The sequence below is a fragment of the Rhinopithecus roxellana genome, chromosome 6 (genome assembly GCF_007565055.1).
Source record: "Rhinopithecus roxellana isolate Shanxi Qingling chromosome 6, ASM756505v1, whole genome shotgun sequence".
NCBI lineage: Eukaryota > Metazoa > Chordata > Mammalia > Primates > Cercopithecidae > Rhinopithecus > Rhinopithecus roxellana.
The window spans coordinates 148,818,575-148,836,145 of record NC_044554.1 but is presented as its reverse complement, the minus strand read 5'-3'; positions in this window follow the sequence as shown (position 1 = coordinate 148,836,145).

Here is a 17,571-nt window from a genome sequence, read left to right as displayed (position 1 = left end):
TATAGTATATTTTAACATCCTGATTTTTCAATTTAATATCTTCTACTTAGCTTTCTTCATAATTTTTGAAATATGAAAATTTTTATTAGATATCTGAAATATGGATTTGAATTTAAAACACAGTGAGATATTAGCATCCAGTACCGTGGCTGAGTTGGATTTGTAAGACTTAAAAGAAAAGTGACAAAACCCAAAATGCCATAATAAGAAAAACATCCTAAGAAAAACATAATAAGAAAAATTAAAATTTTTTAATTTCTGAATTTTGAATCTCTAAAAATCATAAAATTCTAAGATGTGTAATGGATCTTTTGAGGCCTTTGTTTAGGCTCCTAATCAGAGATATTAGCTCCTGCACATGACAGGAAATTCAGGCACATTAATTGTATCCTAGAACAACACATTGGCAATCAGAAGAACAAAACAGGTTCTACAGTCACTTCATTATATCATTTACATTGTGCAAAAGGTTTCAGAGATGCAAACTAAAATGAGAAAGTATGACCAACACCCTGAAAAAAAAAAAAGTTAATAGAAACCAATTCAAGTAGGTCCAGATGTTGGATTTAGCAGCCAAAGACTGCAAAGCCACTATTACAAACACATTCAAAGGCTTCAGAAAAATGTATTCAATAAATTAAAAGAAAACATGGTATCCATGAGTGAAGAGATATGGAATCTCAGCAGACAAATAGATACACTCTAACCCCCATGGGAATTCTCGAGCTGAAAAGTATAGTAAATGAAATGAAAATTATTTAAATGTACTCAACAGTTTTGAGATGAAAACAGAACATTTGAACAGAAAATTCAGTGAATTTGAAGATAAGAGAGAATAGTTAATCAAAAGAACAGGAACCAAAAAGATTGAAAAATAACCAGCGTCACAGACCTGTGTAACATTAAGTAGTTCAACACATGCATAATTTTAGTATTAGGTGTAATGGAAAAAAGAACATGACAGAAAAAATATTGAAGAAATGTTGGCCAAAAATTTCTCAAGTTTGATAAGAGCTACTAACTTAGAGATCTGCTAAGCTCAACAAATCCAACTGGGTTAAGCCCAAAGAAAACCAAAGCAAGGCACATTATAGTCAAAATGGTAAAATCAAAGATAAAGAGAAAATCTTGAAAATAAGAGAAAAAATGATATGCTATATAAACATCTGACTTCTCAACATAAATAGTGGAAATTATCAGACACTGGAATGGTAAATCAAAGTGCTCAAGAAGAAAAATCAAGAATTCTATATTTAATGAAATTATCTTTTAAAAATGGAGGCCAAAAATACATTTTTTCAGATCAAAAAAATCTAATATAATTTGTTGGTAACAGATTTATACTTCAAGATGGACATGAAGTTCTATCAGCTGATGAGAAATGATGTCAGATGGTAACTCAGATATACAAGAAATACCGAAATGCACTGGAAATGGTAAATATGTGGATATTAATCACTATACATTTTTCTTCTCTGAAAATCTTTAGAAGACATCATTTAAGGCAAAGATGATACCATTATATTTTTTACTTCATGACAGAAATTAAATATACATGACAGTAGCACAAAAATTGAGTAAATGGAAATGTATGATTTACTAGAAATAACCCAATTTAAATGGTAAGTAAATCATGATATGTTAAAGATGCTTGTTGTCATCCCTAGCAAAACCACTCAAAAAATAAAACAGTGGGGAAAAAAAGAGCATAATGGCAAGCCTAGACATGGATGAGCCTGGACACATTAAGTGAAATCAGTCAGCCACAGAAAGATGAATAGTGCATGTTGTCACTCATGTGAAAGCTAAAAGAAGTAGCTCATAGAAGTAGAGTAGAATTGTGGTAGTTAGAGTCTGAGTGGGAAGGGTAAGGAGGAGAAGAAAATAAGGAGAGGTTGGTTAAGAGATACAAAATTAGAGATACATAGAAGGAATAAGTTCTAGTGTTCTCTGGCACTTTAGAGTGAATATTAGTTAACAGTAACTTCTCGTATATGTCAAGAAAGAACAGGATTCTGAATGTTCCCAGCACAAACAAATGGTAAACATTTGAACTGATGGATATCCTCACCCTGATTTATCATTACACATTATAATTATGCATTGAAATATCACTCTATACTCCATAAATATGTACAAGTATTACTTGTCAACTAAAAATAAAAGGGGAAAAAGCCTAAACATATAACCAGCTTAAGACCCAGCAATTGTACTGGGCATTTTTTCGCAGACAGGTGAAAAGTTGTGTTCACACAAAATTCTGTAGAAAAATGTCTACAGCAGCTTTATTTGTAATAGCCTAAACCTGAAACAACCCGGATGTTTTTCGCAAGGTGAATGGTTAAATAATAGTGATCTATTCATACCATGGAATACTGCTCAGCAATAGGATCAAACTATTGATACACTTTCTACTAAAAATACAAAAAAATTAGCCGGGCGTGGTGGTGGGCACCTGTAATCCCAGCTACTCAGGAGGCTGAGGCAGGAGAATCGCTTGAACCCAGGAGGTGGAGGTTTGCAGTGAGCTGAGATCGTGTCATTGCACTCCAGCCTGGGCGACAAGAGTGAGACTCCATCTCAAAACAAAACAAAACAAAACAAAACAAAACAAAAATTCATAGAATGAGAAGAAGAATAAACTTGTAGTTACAACACAGTATAAGAAACACATCTGGGTCACTACAAGATGCTGATGTAGTGAGTATCTGAGGAGTGATCCTTGAAGGGCAGCAGATTTTTTGAGAAAACATCTGTAATAACCTAGTTGTGTAGTGTTCACGGTGTGATGTTATTTCCTTTAAATTTTTCCTTCAGTGGTATTAGTGGTATTCTATTCAAGGTGAAGTCCAGTCTGCTGGTAGAAGAATGAAAAACCCAGCTAATATTTTCTTAGTACTTTGAATTGAGTGTCACTTGAGGCATCAAATATTCTCAGAGGGCAAATGATAAGCCACACGACGCCATTGCAGGATATGGGGAAGCGGATTGCAATTCACAGAAAAGGTTAATAACAGTGTTAGATCGGGTACCGTGGTTGTTGATTGAAGCAACGAAATGTAGGCCAAAAGGAGTGAGCTGTGGTGTTGACCGGCAGGTCCTGGTCCTGCTTCCCTACTGTGCACGACTGACTCTGTGCTCGAGTTGCCTTCTTAGTAAAATTTGCGGACTGGGCCAGATGTGGAGCTCCTGCACTATGGATGTTTTCAGGTGCAAAGGAAGCTGTCTCCTCAAGCCCCCTACCTGTTGATGAATGACCTTGGAATCCTGGCACTGTAAGTTTAGCCTCAGCCATCCCATCAGTTGTTACTCTGGTGCATTTAGGTTGGATTTTTAGGTGTTGGGGGAAATAGTATTAATCTCCTCACCATCGTTTTCATTTATTTATATCTTATTTAGTACTACTATGTGCCAGGCACTGTTCCAAGTACTTTTTCAATATTAATTAATTTCACCTGTACCATGATGGGTACTGTTATCACACCCATTTTAGAGGTGGGACAACTGAGGCTCAAGGAGGTTAAATAACTCACTCAAGATCAGCTGTCTAGGGAGGGGCAGAGCAGGATTCAGCCTCAGGCAGGCTGGGTCTAGAATTGGTGATGACCACCCTGTACTGTCTCTGGACAAAATAATTGAATAATAATAACACTGAGAAGAGCTGAAGCGCTGAGGACTGAACCACACCTTCACTTGATGGAAATGCATCTACAAGCTGTGCACTCGCGTTTAACCAGGGTTCCACAACCTTGGCACTATGAACATCTGGGGTGGATGATTCTTTGTTATTGGAGGCTGTCCTATGCATTGTAGGATGTTGAGTGATATCCCTGGCCTCTACCTACTAGGTGCTAGTATCTATGTCTACCCCGTCCCCCCAGCTGTGACAAACACAAATCTCTCCAGACAAGGCCAAATGTTCCTTGGGAGGCAAAGTCCCCCCACTCCGCATCCCGGTTGAGAACCACCACTTTGATCTTATACTCTGGGCTTATGAATGGTGAAAGCTTCCAGAAAATACCCTGTCCTGATGTCGAGGAGTTCAATATTCCCTAAAACTCCTTCCAACTCTCAGAAATTAAGAGAGAGAAAAAAAATGATGGGTTAGCTTCTGCAGTGCAGATACTTTGCCATCTAGTTAAGTGTGCATATTTATTTAAGGGGGTGTATGGATATGGAGAACAGGGATTTTGGAAAGCCTACTCACCACACTTCTTCACAATACCTCTGTTTCATCCTATCTATATGCTTATTTCAGCTCTTCTCATGTGCGATCAAATTCTTATTTTGCACCATATTGCCCTCTAGCGGTCACTTCTCTTTGTAGCACACGGAAGAGAGGCACAAATACAAACCACTTTTTAAGAATGAAATCCAGGAGGGAACTGGCGGGGGATGTGGACGTGGTTCCAGGAGCCGGGTAACTTCTGGCTTCGCGGATTGTGAGCAGCCTGTTTCTCCTCCGAGCCGCGCCTTTTTCCTTCCAAGCCCCACCTTTCTTCCTGCAAGCCCTCACCTCCACGTTCCAGCACCCAGTGGCACTTTGCGTCTCCCGCCAGGATACAGGACCTTCTCTTTGCAGAGAGAATTCATATCTACTTCTATTTTAAACAGAAAGAGCATCCTCTGGGTAGAAATATCCGACGAGGAGCGTTTTCCGAATGCCCGGAAGGGAGTTGTTACGTGAAAAATAGACATGATGCGCTGAAAAAATGTATAGATACTTTGTTGTTGCTTTTGGTTTTCAGCCGGACCTCAAAAACAACCCCAGGATTTTTTTCCTCCAAAGTGGAGCCAGCTACTTTGCAAGTGCCCCCTTCTTTCTCCTTGCCCATCCCCAGACCATTTAGTTAACCTCAGTGGGACAGGAACCGTCCTACAAATGCATGTGTTTGTCATCTTAAGAGCTTTGGTAAGCCTACTTAAATTTCACACAGCTAGAGACTGTCATAATGGCTTTGTTCTGTCGCTAGGTGACATTGTGTAATTAGTAACCCTATAAAGCCTTTGAGGATAGCTTCTTCTTTTAAAAATGGAAACCCAGGCCGGGCGCGGTGGCTCAAGCCTGTAATCCCAGCACTTTGGGAGGCCGAGACGGGCGGATCACGAGGTCAGGAGATCGAGACCATCCTGGCTAACACGGTGAAACCCCGTCTCTACTAAAAAATACAAAAAACTAGCCGGGCGACGTGGCGGGCGCCTGTAGTCCCAGCTACTCGGGAGGCCGAGGCAGGAGAATGGCCTAAACCCAGGAGGCGGAGCTTGCAGTGAGCTGAGATCCGGCCACTGCACTCCAGCCTGGGCGGCAGAGCGAGACTCCGTCTCAAAAAAAAAAAAAAAAAAAAAAAGGAAACCCAGAGAATTAAGACAAAGAAAGCTACTCTGTGGAGTTAAACGTCATCTTCAAGGAGGAAATTTTTAAAAGTACCTCTACATCTACACGTGGGCCTCAATTATATGTTTAACTGTCTCCAAAGTACAGCACCCAAACGTCAAACCACTCGAGCCTGGATGGTGAATTTATGATAGAGATTGACTTTTTTGTAAAATAAGTTTTCTGTTTCCACAAAATAAAATTGTATTTGGGGTATAGGCGCCAGAATTTCTTTTAGCAATTAATCAAAATGAATGACCAAAAAGTTTAATTCTAGACTAGAGCTATTAAATTAATTCCAAGCTATGAAAGCAGTTTTGATTTTAGGCCATGTCAATCCAGGACAACACAGAACAATGAGCCTGGAGGGTCTGATATTGTGAAGAGTACATTTACAGAAGGCTTTTGGGTCGGCAACAGCTGGGTTTCCTTAAGATGTGTAGGCTTCATAGGATAAACACACACTTGATATCTGCTCTGTCTGAACACACAGCAGATGAAGTTCCACTAACCCCTTTCCCCAGGCCCCACATTTAAAAACCTTTCTCCTTCTCTTTTCTTTACTATCTGTGTGAATGGCTTAAACAGCAACCTGTGCTTTAGAACCATAAAGCATGCATACATGTTTCATTAGAAGAAATGGAAAAAATAGAAATCTCCAGTGTGAATATTTGTTAGAAGATTATTTCACCCCTTTTACTTTATCACCTTACTTGCTCTGACCCTGAGGCCCTAGATTGACGTGGGCCTGAACCCTAATCCTCGGGTGATCATTCCTACCTAAAAGCAAAGGTGATGTCTATGGAGGAGCATAAAACAGGGTTTCCTATTCGGGGGCTTGCCAGTCTGATCCGTATAACTGGTGAACCCAGATAGTGTGGGTCCAGAAAGCTGGTGTGATGCTGAGCTCCCCACCCTCAGAGGGCTCTGGCGTTCTCCCCGAGGACTCGTATCCCATTTATAGCTTTGTAGATGTAAGCAACCAAGATGATTTGGGGGAACTTCTGTGTGACAAAGGAGACGAGAGGCTGTGGAAACCTTCCATAACAAGTAGCTGAATTGTTTAAGGAATTTTCCAAACCCTCTAACTGGAGGAGCAGAATGAAGGCGAAAGAATATGTGATGATCATTGCTGGCTAACATAATCAGGCGACTTGTGTTAACAATATGCCACAAAATCCCAGGAGCAAAGTCTAGGTCCTGTCTTTAGCCATGTTGTGTCCATGGCAGTGTGAACCTTTTATCTTATTACTGGATGGTCCATTGAAACCATCCTTAGGAAGTTAGAACCTTCATAAGAGGAGATCCAGTCTATGTGGAAGGGTGCCTTTTTTTATTTTTTATTTTTTGTTTTAAAGAGGTGCTCGTAATGGTGGTGACTTTCCTACCTTAACATGAAATGAATTACTATCTCTATATATAATCTTGTGCATGTCTGTCCTTCTTCCTCCCCTCCCTCTCCTTTTGCAGGAAAACTATATTTCAGGACTATGCCCGGCAATGATGGCTTCAAGATCATAATAAATTGTTTAGCCTTTTAGGGGATGAGAGGCAACATGTTTAACCACTGGAAAAAGGCACAGGCAGGTGAGATCCTGATTTTGTGAAGCCCAAAGCTCATATGATTTCTTTTAAAAAGAATATACAATTACAAATACAAAATTAGGCAGGAAAGTGAACATTTCTTTAGCATGAAAAATGATATCACAAAAAATTATTGGAGACTTGGAAGTTTAGATCCTTTTTCTCCTGAAGATCTCTTGAGGCAATTTACCAAAAATGGCCGATTAGAAATGCTTTCTGATTGCAACCCAGCTTCCTCTCTTCGCCTGGAAAACTCGATGACTCCTCCCAGAACTCACAGAGGCCTGTGAGGAAGAAGGGCCTCAGGCCTCAGCTTCACTTGCTTCTCGGGAGTTTGTGTCTGGTCTCAGGTGCCATCTATTTAGAGTGGCCAGCAGCTGATAGCAGTTTGTATCCATACAGGTAGGTCCTGGCCACCATAGCGCCAGGGTCCTGGAAGCAAGCAGGGCGGCTCACAGTTGAGGAGAGCAGTTTGGGTGAGCAAGACAAGGTCTGGATTCAAGTCCTGCTCAGTACTTACCAGGTGGGTGAACTTGAGGTACATTTACTTCTTGGAACCTCTTTTTTTTTTTAAAAAATCTTATCTGTAGAACAAGGATAATTAAAAGAGACTGGGTGCAGTGGCTCACTCCTGTAATCCCAGCAGTTTGGGAGGCCAAGGTGGGGGGTTATCATTTGAGTCCAGGAGCTCAAGACTAGCCTGGGCAACATGGTGAGACCCTGTCTCTACAACAAAACAAAACAAAACAAACACCCCCACCACAATTAGCTGGTAGTCCCAGCTACTAGGGAGACTGTCATGGGAGGATTGCTTGAGCCTGGGAGGTTGCGGCTGCAGTGAGCCAAAACCGTGCCACTGCACTGTAGCCTGGGCGACAGAGCAAGAACCTGTCTCAAAAAGAAAAAAAAAAAAAATCACGTATATAAAGCACACAGCAAAATATCTGGCATAGGACAGACATGCAATGAGCCTTTGAGAGTGAAATGTATTTTAAAGTTTGATACTGAAAGTTATGTGTGTGTCTTTGCATTTGTCTCATCCCCCACCTTCCCTTCACTGTTGACTACAAGAGACATTGAAAATCATTGAAAAATCCATTCCCTAGTTAATGTTCCCCGGCTTGCCTTTTAAACTATCTGTCGGATCCAATCCATCATGTACGTAATCATATTTTACATTGGCTGCTCTATGAATAAGAAATGAGTGGAGGGTATTTTGTTTTCTGCCTCTTCCCTATCATGGGAGACTAGGTACAGGATGCAAATTTCAGCTCCACAGCTGAAGGGTACAGATAATAAATCATTTTACATGTCTGGGATGGAAGACAGGCTCCTTGGGGATTCTGTGATGACGGTGGAAGATGGGCCTTCTTCCTGATTAGCACTTTGGGTGCCAGCCTGCTCTGGTCAATGGGAAGGAATGGAAACCTTAGAATTCAACCATATCTGCCTGGGTGTGGTGTGGGATGAACTAAAAAACCAGAGCCCCAAGGTGGCTTGGGTAAAGTGGCTATTGGAATTTACACTTTCTCACAAGCGTCAGAAAGATGTTAGGACACAAAAACCTCTTTTGTGCTGCAGAAGATTTTGCCATCTTTGGGTGCCAGGAAGGGTTTCAGTTTCCTTAGCTGTAAAATAGAGATCAAAGCCCCCTTGCATGCTTCACTGGATCATGTGGAGAACAAAATATAAGGATGAAAGTGAAAACGCCTTGCACATCTAGGGCGAGCTTACGATATTGCTATTAAAAGTGGTAGCATAAATTAACAGCATGAAGCATTTATGGATCATTTCTCTAACAACCCGCTTTTCAGAAAAGCAATGATTTCCTCACATTCCTTACATTTGCATTTTGGTGCTGTTTTGTTGTTTAGATGATACGAATGAATGCTAAATGTTAAACTTTACTGGATTCTCTCCTTCAAATTGGAGTGACGCAGGGAAGGCAATTTATGGATTCGTGGTCTTCTGTTTTCAGGGCCCATGGTCTCCTGTAAATTGCTAAAGCCTTTCTCAAGTATGATGAAACAGCGCCACCGTGTGGTCTCGAGGCTTACCACGCTTCACTCATTTGCCTTTGGATTTTTATGCAACATTGGTCAATAAGTATCAGAGTATGTGTAAATACATATTGAAATAATGGAAATTGAGGTAAATTTGGTGGAATCCTCCCATAGCGGTATTTGTGAACACTGATTAGAGAAATTATCCATTCATCATTGGCATGGACATGCTTGAATAATGTTTGTGGGTGACAACAAGCTTAATATTGTCCAAAAGTCTATCTTTGTGATGGTGGTAACTAAAAATTGCATTTTTCCAGAATATCTCCCTCTATTCTCTGATGAAAAAGTCTATATCATGTGTTTATTTCATGAAATGCATTTTATTGTATGCGGAGGGGGAGAGAGGTATACAATGCAACATATATTTAACAGAAAGTAAGAATGAAAAATGGTAAAAGCCTTCTTGTCTAGAGCCACTCATTTATCCTGAAGTTAATCAAGCAACCAAGGCAGAAGCACTTTGGGGAGCGGCATGGTAACTATCCATTGGACTGTTACTAAATAGATGAGCCTTTGCCAGGAAATATTTGTTAGGGATAATAGCACAGCAAGGAATGGTTGTCTCTCTCTTTTTAAAATGGCTTATGGATGACAATAACAATAATAACTTATTGTGTTTATTTAGCTAGGGGCTATCTGAAACACTTTGCCTGCATTGTTCCACATACTAATTGAGAGGAGTTCAGTAATGGCCATTTAAAAAATATAATCTAATTTTAAAAAATACTAGCCAATGTAAGCAGACACACATTCAAGCTGAGAGCTAAGCAGGTGTCACTGGCGCTAGACTCAATAGCTCTGAATGCGCTGGATGGTTGATTCCCTCTGGTGGCCATTCTGGGAATTTACAGATGTAATGCAAATATCACACAGTACTGTAATAATCACGGGCACTGGGATACGTGTTGGTGAGTGCGGTCCTATCCAGGGAACATGAAGCCACTGGGATGTGACCATTAGAGTATGACCATCTTTGTTCTCATTATGTTCCTGCTGCAGATGAAAGAGAGAGTAAGTGAATGATCCACTGATGTGCTAGGATGCCATATGGAATGTAGGAAGGAGCATACAAAATGATGGGCATTAATAAGGGGCTAACATGACACTCTCTGTTTTCCCCTTCAGCTCAAATGGGAGAAAACGTTGAAAACGTTAAACAAATAACTGAATGGGTAAATAAACTGTGCTGTATCCATTGGATCCTTTTGAAATACAAAGCTTCTTTTTGTAACATATATTACATCAATGCTCATGCATTTGTGTGTATCTATACATAGAAGAGATCTAGAAGGATAGATACGAAGATGCTAACAATCGTAACCTCTGGGGATTAAGATGAGGAGAGGGCAAGAGAATGAAGACTTTTGTCTTTTATTTTATCATGCATTTATTAACACAAACTTGTATTTCTTTTATAATGAAACAATCAAACAAATTAAAAGAACCAAATCTATGCCCCTCTGAAATGTCACATGTCCTGAAAATGTGATAAGTAGGTTAGGGAAATGTTGTAATTTATCTTACGATTTAGAACTTCACAATATATAGCTTTAAATATTAGCAATCATAGAGCCCCTCTGAAATAGAGTACTCTAAATGTTTTAGTAGAATTTGTATTAATTCCCTGATATTTTTCTTCCTTCTGAACTTATGAAATGGAGGAGCTTACTTGACCACAGATCTAAAATATTTTCATTACCTGCAGAGGAGTGTGTGAGCCACCAGTTAAGGCAAGAAATTTGGAAGTCTGCTTCCAAGTTCCAATTTATTCCTTTATTTGTTGATCTTATTAAAAAATGTCCTTCCCTACAAAACCAACCTGAAAAGGCACATAGTGTTTTGTACACCACAATTATTAAAAATCACTCTGGTTCCATGTATGTATATTAGAACTTTGATTCAAAACATTTAAGGTGGTTTTGGAAATCTATATAGAATACATAAGATAACATGACATAAAATAGACATCAGTTTTGGGGTGTGGGGTAAGGAAAAGGGAGGAAAGGAAAGGGTAAGGACATGAAATGGGGCCAGATGTGAGATGAGTCCACAAAGTACACTAATGAAAATGAGGTTCTGCAAAACTTTTGGTAAGGGTGAATCATAGATTTGGTTTGCAGTTTACTAGCAATTCAAAGAAACAGGGTAAGCTCCAGGAGTCACAGCTCCGCAAGGCACAGATGAGTCGATTGTTAAGGAGGAACAACAGCTACTGGGCTACTAAGACAAGAAAAAATTGTCTCCTGCTTGACTGGCTTCTAGTTAAAAATAAGATGGGGTTCATCAATTGCAGAGGAAGACGGAGGAGAAGGAGATGGGATCCAAATCCTGGCAGTCTCCTTACTCCTGGCTTGGAGGGAAGACAGCTCTGTCCCCAGTCCCTCAAAAATTTTTATTTTCCATTTTTAGTAGTCTGCCTTTCCCATCTACCCTGACCCCAGCCTGAACTTCATCGTTTCCTCAGTGGGCCCTGAAACGTTCCCCAATTCTTCTTTACCAGACTAAGCTCAATGAAATGGATTTACTAGACGTTTTCATATTTATGTGCGAGTGATTAATAATAGATTCTGCCCCTGCCCCACTTAGGGCATGGGCATTTATTTTTTGTTCTCTTAGAGTGGCAGCTGGGCAGGTGGTCTCAGTATACGTTTGTTATAACAATGGTTACATTTCACTTGGCAACATCATTTATCATCTCCTGTGACTTTTCACTGTATTTACAAATTCTCCTTTGGCTGTAGAGATCACAAGTGAACTCTAACAGATTAAATTATGGCAACTTTATTTATTGCATCCTGGGTACTATCTTCCATATATTTTATTCTAGAATTGTTTATTTTCCTACAGCTGTTGCCCACTGAAATTCAGGGTAGGGTCTACTATGACCCCGTCAGCTTTTAAATCAGTCTTTAAACAAGGCCATTCATTCCCAATGGCTGTTTGTGTCATTTCCCCTATCCACCCGCCCGCTTTAGTGTTCTTCATTTAGCATCCAAGTTCACACATAAAAAACACATTGTGCAATGACCGACTGTGATGGCCTGACCCGGGGCAATAAATGGACTATTCATCTCACCAACGTCTTGGCCTCAGAAGGAGACTTGAAAGGAAAATAAACAAAGTTGTAAGTTTGCGTAAGTGGAACCTTCCAGATTTCCTTTCCCAGACAGCACAAGAAAATTAGGCCAAATGCCCATAAAAACGTAGGCTCTGACATTCTTTGATTCTGCACAGTTTTCCTATACATAGGACGGGAACGTGGTGTGAGCCCATCAAGCATCTTACACTAGGAAATGGGTGGGCCAATTCTAAGATTGGAGATTCTCGTTAGGGCCAGTGTTCCCGCTAATTAACTTGGGTCATGAGTGGACAATGAAGGCAAAGCAACAAAATTTACAGAGTGGGCACACATGGACCAAGGTCAGTGATGGCCTTGGGGAGGAGTTGAGGCAGCAAGGAGCTTGGAAACCTTCTTCTTCCACTTTGGCCTAACCAATGCTGCAGCATGTCTGCCATGCCGTCTCATTCCAAGTGTACTGTGAACAATAAGAACACATCATCACTTCCCTTTAGGAGGGTCTATGTATGGGATCTGCCATCAAGTAGCTGGTTGATTTACAAGGAGCAGAGCCATATTACTTTACAGGTTTTCTGCCAAAGGAGGTAGCACATGTGCAATTGGCCTTAGTGAGCAATTGGCATTCACGCTGTTGTAGGCTATGCCTCGGCTGGTGTGAATTATTATGTATCTACATCTGGATTATTCCTCAGCTGGTTTATGTTCAACATGCATCTACCAATACGCTTTTGATAACTATTTTCTCTTACAAATATTTTGCTTAGTATCAGTGGATGGTAGTTTGTTTGAGGCATAGGGGTTTGCAACGGATTACCTTTATGGTGGATTAATCTGTTGTCAATACAGAAAACCATTCTTTGATTAATGCAGTATTTCAGGCTGTGAATTGCCTTTTCTGATATTATGATATCAGAATATCAGAATATGATTGCTACCTCTGCTTACTCTTAGTTTGCATTTGCTTGAAAACACAGCCTAAAATTTGCTTTGAATTTTTAAAAAGTTTACAGTGAAGTGTGACAAACATACAGAAATGAGAATAAATAGCTTGATGAAAATTCCATAGTGAACACTCCAAGGTAACCAGTTCCCACAGCAAGAAATGGAATCAGCACCCCAGAAGGCCTCTTCCCCAGTCTCCCTCCCAGGCACAGTTCCACACCCAAAATAAACGCTAACCTCATTTCTAACACCATAGACTAGTTTTGCCTATTTTGGTACCTTATATAAATGAAATCACACAGCTTGTACTTTAACTCCTTTCATTCATCATTATGCTTATGATATTCATTCATGTGCTCACATGTAAAAATAGCACACCAATTCTCATTCCTGAATATAAATACATTTTATTGAATATACCACAATTTATCCATTTTACTGAATGCACATGCGGATTGTTTCTGGTTTTTGGCAATTGCGTAGTGCTGCCATGTACATTCTCAAACCTATCTTTCATGCATGTATGTATTTTTTGGCTTGAGAGAAAACTGGATTGGAATTGCTGGGTAATTGGCTATGGTAATATTCAGAGTAGATCGTGCCGAAGAGTTTGCTAGACTAGTTTAACAATCTCACTCCCAGCAGCAGTGGATTAGAGCTTTGGTTGTCCTACAGCACTTGGTATGGCCAGTCCTTTTACCTTCAGTCATCCTAGTGGAAATGCAATGGTAACCCACTGTGGTTTCCGTTGTAATTTCCCTAATGTATAATGATATTAAACACGTTTTCATTGTTTATTTGCCAGTTGAACATTCTCTTATGTGAAGTGATTGTTTGAGTCCTTTTAATTTGTGGAAATTCTCTATATATTCATCATGTAAGTGTTTTGTGAATATGCTAGTCCGTCTTTTCACTCTCTTAAAGGTGTCTTATAACGAATAGAAGTTCTTAATTTTAATAATATATGATTATTTTTTCACCTTTATGGTTAGTGCTTTTTTGCAACCTGTTTAAGAAATCTTTGCGGCCGGGCGCGGTGGCTCACGCCTGTAATCCCAGCACTTTGGGAGGCCGAGGCGGGCAGATCACGAGGTCAGGAGATCGACACCATCATGGCTAACACGGTGAAACCCTGTCTGTACTAAAAATACAAAAAACTTAGCCAGGCGCGGTGGTGGGCACCTGTAGTCCCATCTACTCGGGAGGCTGAGGCAGGAGAATGGCATGAACCCGGGAGGCGGAGCTTGCAGTGAGCCCAGATCAGGCCACTGCACTCCAGCCTGGGCGACAGAGCTAGACTTGGTCTCAAAAAAAAAAAAAAAAAAAAAAAAGTGAGAAATCTTTGCCTACCCCAAGATGATGAAGAGATACTCCAAAGACTTTTTTTTTTCAAGTAGTAGCTTTATTGTCTGTCATACTTATATTCTTCATTTATCTGTAATTATTTTTGTGAATGGTGAGATGAGAGATGAGGGGATTATGGGAGCTTCTCTCCACCTTCCCTTATGGCTGTACAAATTAACCTAACACCATTTATTGAAAAATATATACTTTCCGTATTGTACTGTAGTATTACCTCTGTCATAAGTCAAGCAACTGTAAAAGTGTGCTTCTGAATACTCTGTTGTGTTTCCTGGTCGATTTGTTTATTCTTGGACTATTGCTGTACTCTCTTAATTGTCTGTCATTTATTTTTAACTTTTATTTGTCTTTTTTCTTTAGACATGTCCCTTATTAGCAGCATATAACTAGATGTAAACGTTCTAAATCCAGTTTAAAAATTAACATCTTTTTGGTTGGGCATGGTGGCTTACGCCTATAATTCCAGCACTTTGGGAGGCCGAGGGAGGCAGATCTTGAGGTCATAAGCTCGAGAGCAGCCTGGCCAACATGGTGAAACCCCATCTCTACTAAAAATACAAAAATTAGCTGGGCATGGTGGCACATGCCTGTAATCCCAGTTACTTGGAAGGCTGAGGCAGGAGAATTACTTGAATCCGAGAGCCAGAGGTTGCAGTGAGATGAAATCACGCCACTGCACTCCAGCCTAGGCAACAGAGCAAGACTCTGTCTCGGGAGGGAGCGGGGGAAAAAAAAAAGAAAAAATAGTCTTTTTAAAAAGGGATTTTTTAAGGTGACTATAGCTGATAAAAATGTATTGTATGTTTCAAGATAGCTAGAAAAGTGGATCTGGAATGTTATCACCATAAAGAAATGATAAAGGTTTGAGGCAATGGACATACCAACTACCCTGGTTTGATCATTATACAGCATACACAGGTGTTGAAACACCCCACTGTACTCCATAAACATGTACAATGATTACATGTTCGTTATACACAACATTTTTTAAAGGGGGATTTTACTAAGGCATTTGTATTTTTTGTTATGGTTGATGTGTTTGGCTTATTTTTATGTTTCCTGTTTTGACTTATTTCATGTTTTTTTCATTGCTTTATTTTTAAAACATCGAAATCCTACATAATTCTAACTATTAAAATTGGTAAGTTGACATGTATTAATTCACTTCTTTTCAGTCACCTCTCTGATATCAGCTCTGCTGCACCTGCCTGGTGTTTTTTCTCAGAGTTCCAGAGCTTTAGAGGTCCAATGTTGTTTTCTGCTTCCACAGCTCCCGCCTCTTATTGGCTTCGTCATTTTTGCCTCTCTCCTGATCCTCCAAGATACTTACCCACCTCCTTGATTTTTGTCCTAAAGCATCACTTTTGCTCTTAACCATTTTACTGCCAATTTTATTTTTTGTTATTGAAATTTTATTCTAGTGTTTTGTTGAGTCTCAGCCTCTGAGCCAAGAGAGAGACCAGAAGAGACCATCAGGGAGGAATAAAGCCTGGTTCTGCCTTGTTTGGTTTTGGCCTGGCAGGTTTTGTATTGCTAGCAAACCCTCTGGGCTTTACTCTCTTCTGTTTTCAGTCCAGCCCTGTGATTAGTAGAAGCTGAGGAAAAATCTTCCGAGACTGTGGTAATAAAGTGACTGTAAGTCTAAGTTTTTGATACTATGAGATTGCATATTTTCTTAGAAGTGGACAGATTTTAAAAAAGCATTGAGGGAGGTCCTCTCTGAAATCACTAACAGTTATAGGTACTAGAATATCTTCTTCCACTTTTGTATATACATCTTTCTAATGTACTTCTCCACAAACATCTTTTTAAACAATAACAAAAACTATCAACATAGAGACTTCACGTTTTAGCAATCTTTCAATCTTGTTTTCTCATGAATTCTTTATAATATCCAATGCCATTCACTCACCTTTTTAACAGCCTTTTTAACGAGCCAGAGTGTTGAATCTTCTGCTAGCTGTCTGACCTTGTATGAGTCGCTTACTCACTGACAGTTTGGGTTAACTCGATCCAGATAATGAGGTAATTACATTAAACTGATTTCTAAGATTTCTTAAAATAAAAAATTCCACACTTCTAAAACATCATATACAATCATGCTTGTGTTTAAAATTATACCCAGATTGGTCACAAAACAATCCAGTTTACAGAAATGACAGTTCTTGGCACTAATAAGCTCTCTTTCTTAGCAATTTCTTTTCATTGACCAGAAACTGCTGGCATTGTAGTAGTAAAGTGCTTGTTCATAACCAAAATATGTCTGATCTGCTACTTCTCACTGGTTAGGATGGTAAAATGAATGCGTCAGCTCCAGATACTCTTATCTATAAGACCTTTGCAATCGCCACTTCACAGACTTCTGCTGAGAACAGGGCATGGCTAACATATTAACCCACCCCTGGGGGACAAACAGGTTCTTGCAGTGGGGAGGTAAGAGGAATCTTTTAAATTCTCTGAAAAGATAAAATAAAGAGATATTCATGATGCTAGAAACATGAAGTTATGATCTATACATATATGATCTCTTTCATGTACATACATTTCATTGTTTTCCATGCTATTCTACCCAAAAAGGAAAACATTTCTTTTTTTTTGCACCATATATGTATGTATGTGTATATATGTATATCTACATGCATATATACCTGTATATCTATATATGTATATATGTGTGTGTGCGTGTATATGTATATATACACATATATATAGCTACTTAGAGTAGCCAAATTCATAGAGAAAGAAAGTAGAATGGTGGTTACCAGGGGCTGGTGGGAGGTAAGAATAGGGGTTTATTTTTGTTTTTATTTATTTTTATTTTTTTTTTGAGACGGAGTCTCGCTCTCTTGCCCAGGCTGGAGTGCGGTGGCACGATCTCGGCTCACTGCAAGCTCTGCCTCCTGGGTTTGTGCCATTCTCCTGCCTCAGCCTCCTGAGTAGCTGGGACTACAGGCGCCGGCCACCACGCCCGGCTAATATTTTTGTATTTTTAGTGGAGACGGGGTTTCACCGTGTTAGCCAGGATGGTCTCTATCTCCTAACCTCGTGATCCGCCCATCTTGGCCTCCCAAAGTGCTGGGATTACAGGCTTGAGCCACTGCGCCCGGCCAGAATGGGGGTTTATTGTTTAATGGAAACAGAGTTTCAGTTTTGCAAGGTGTAAA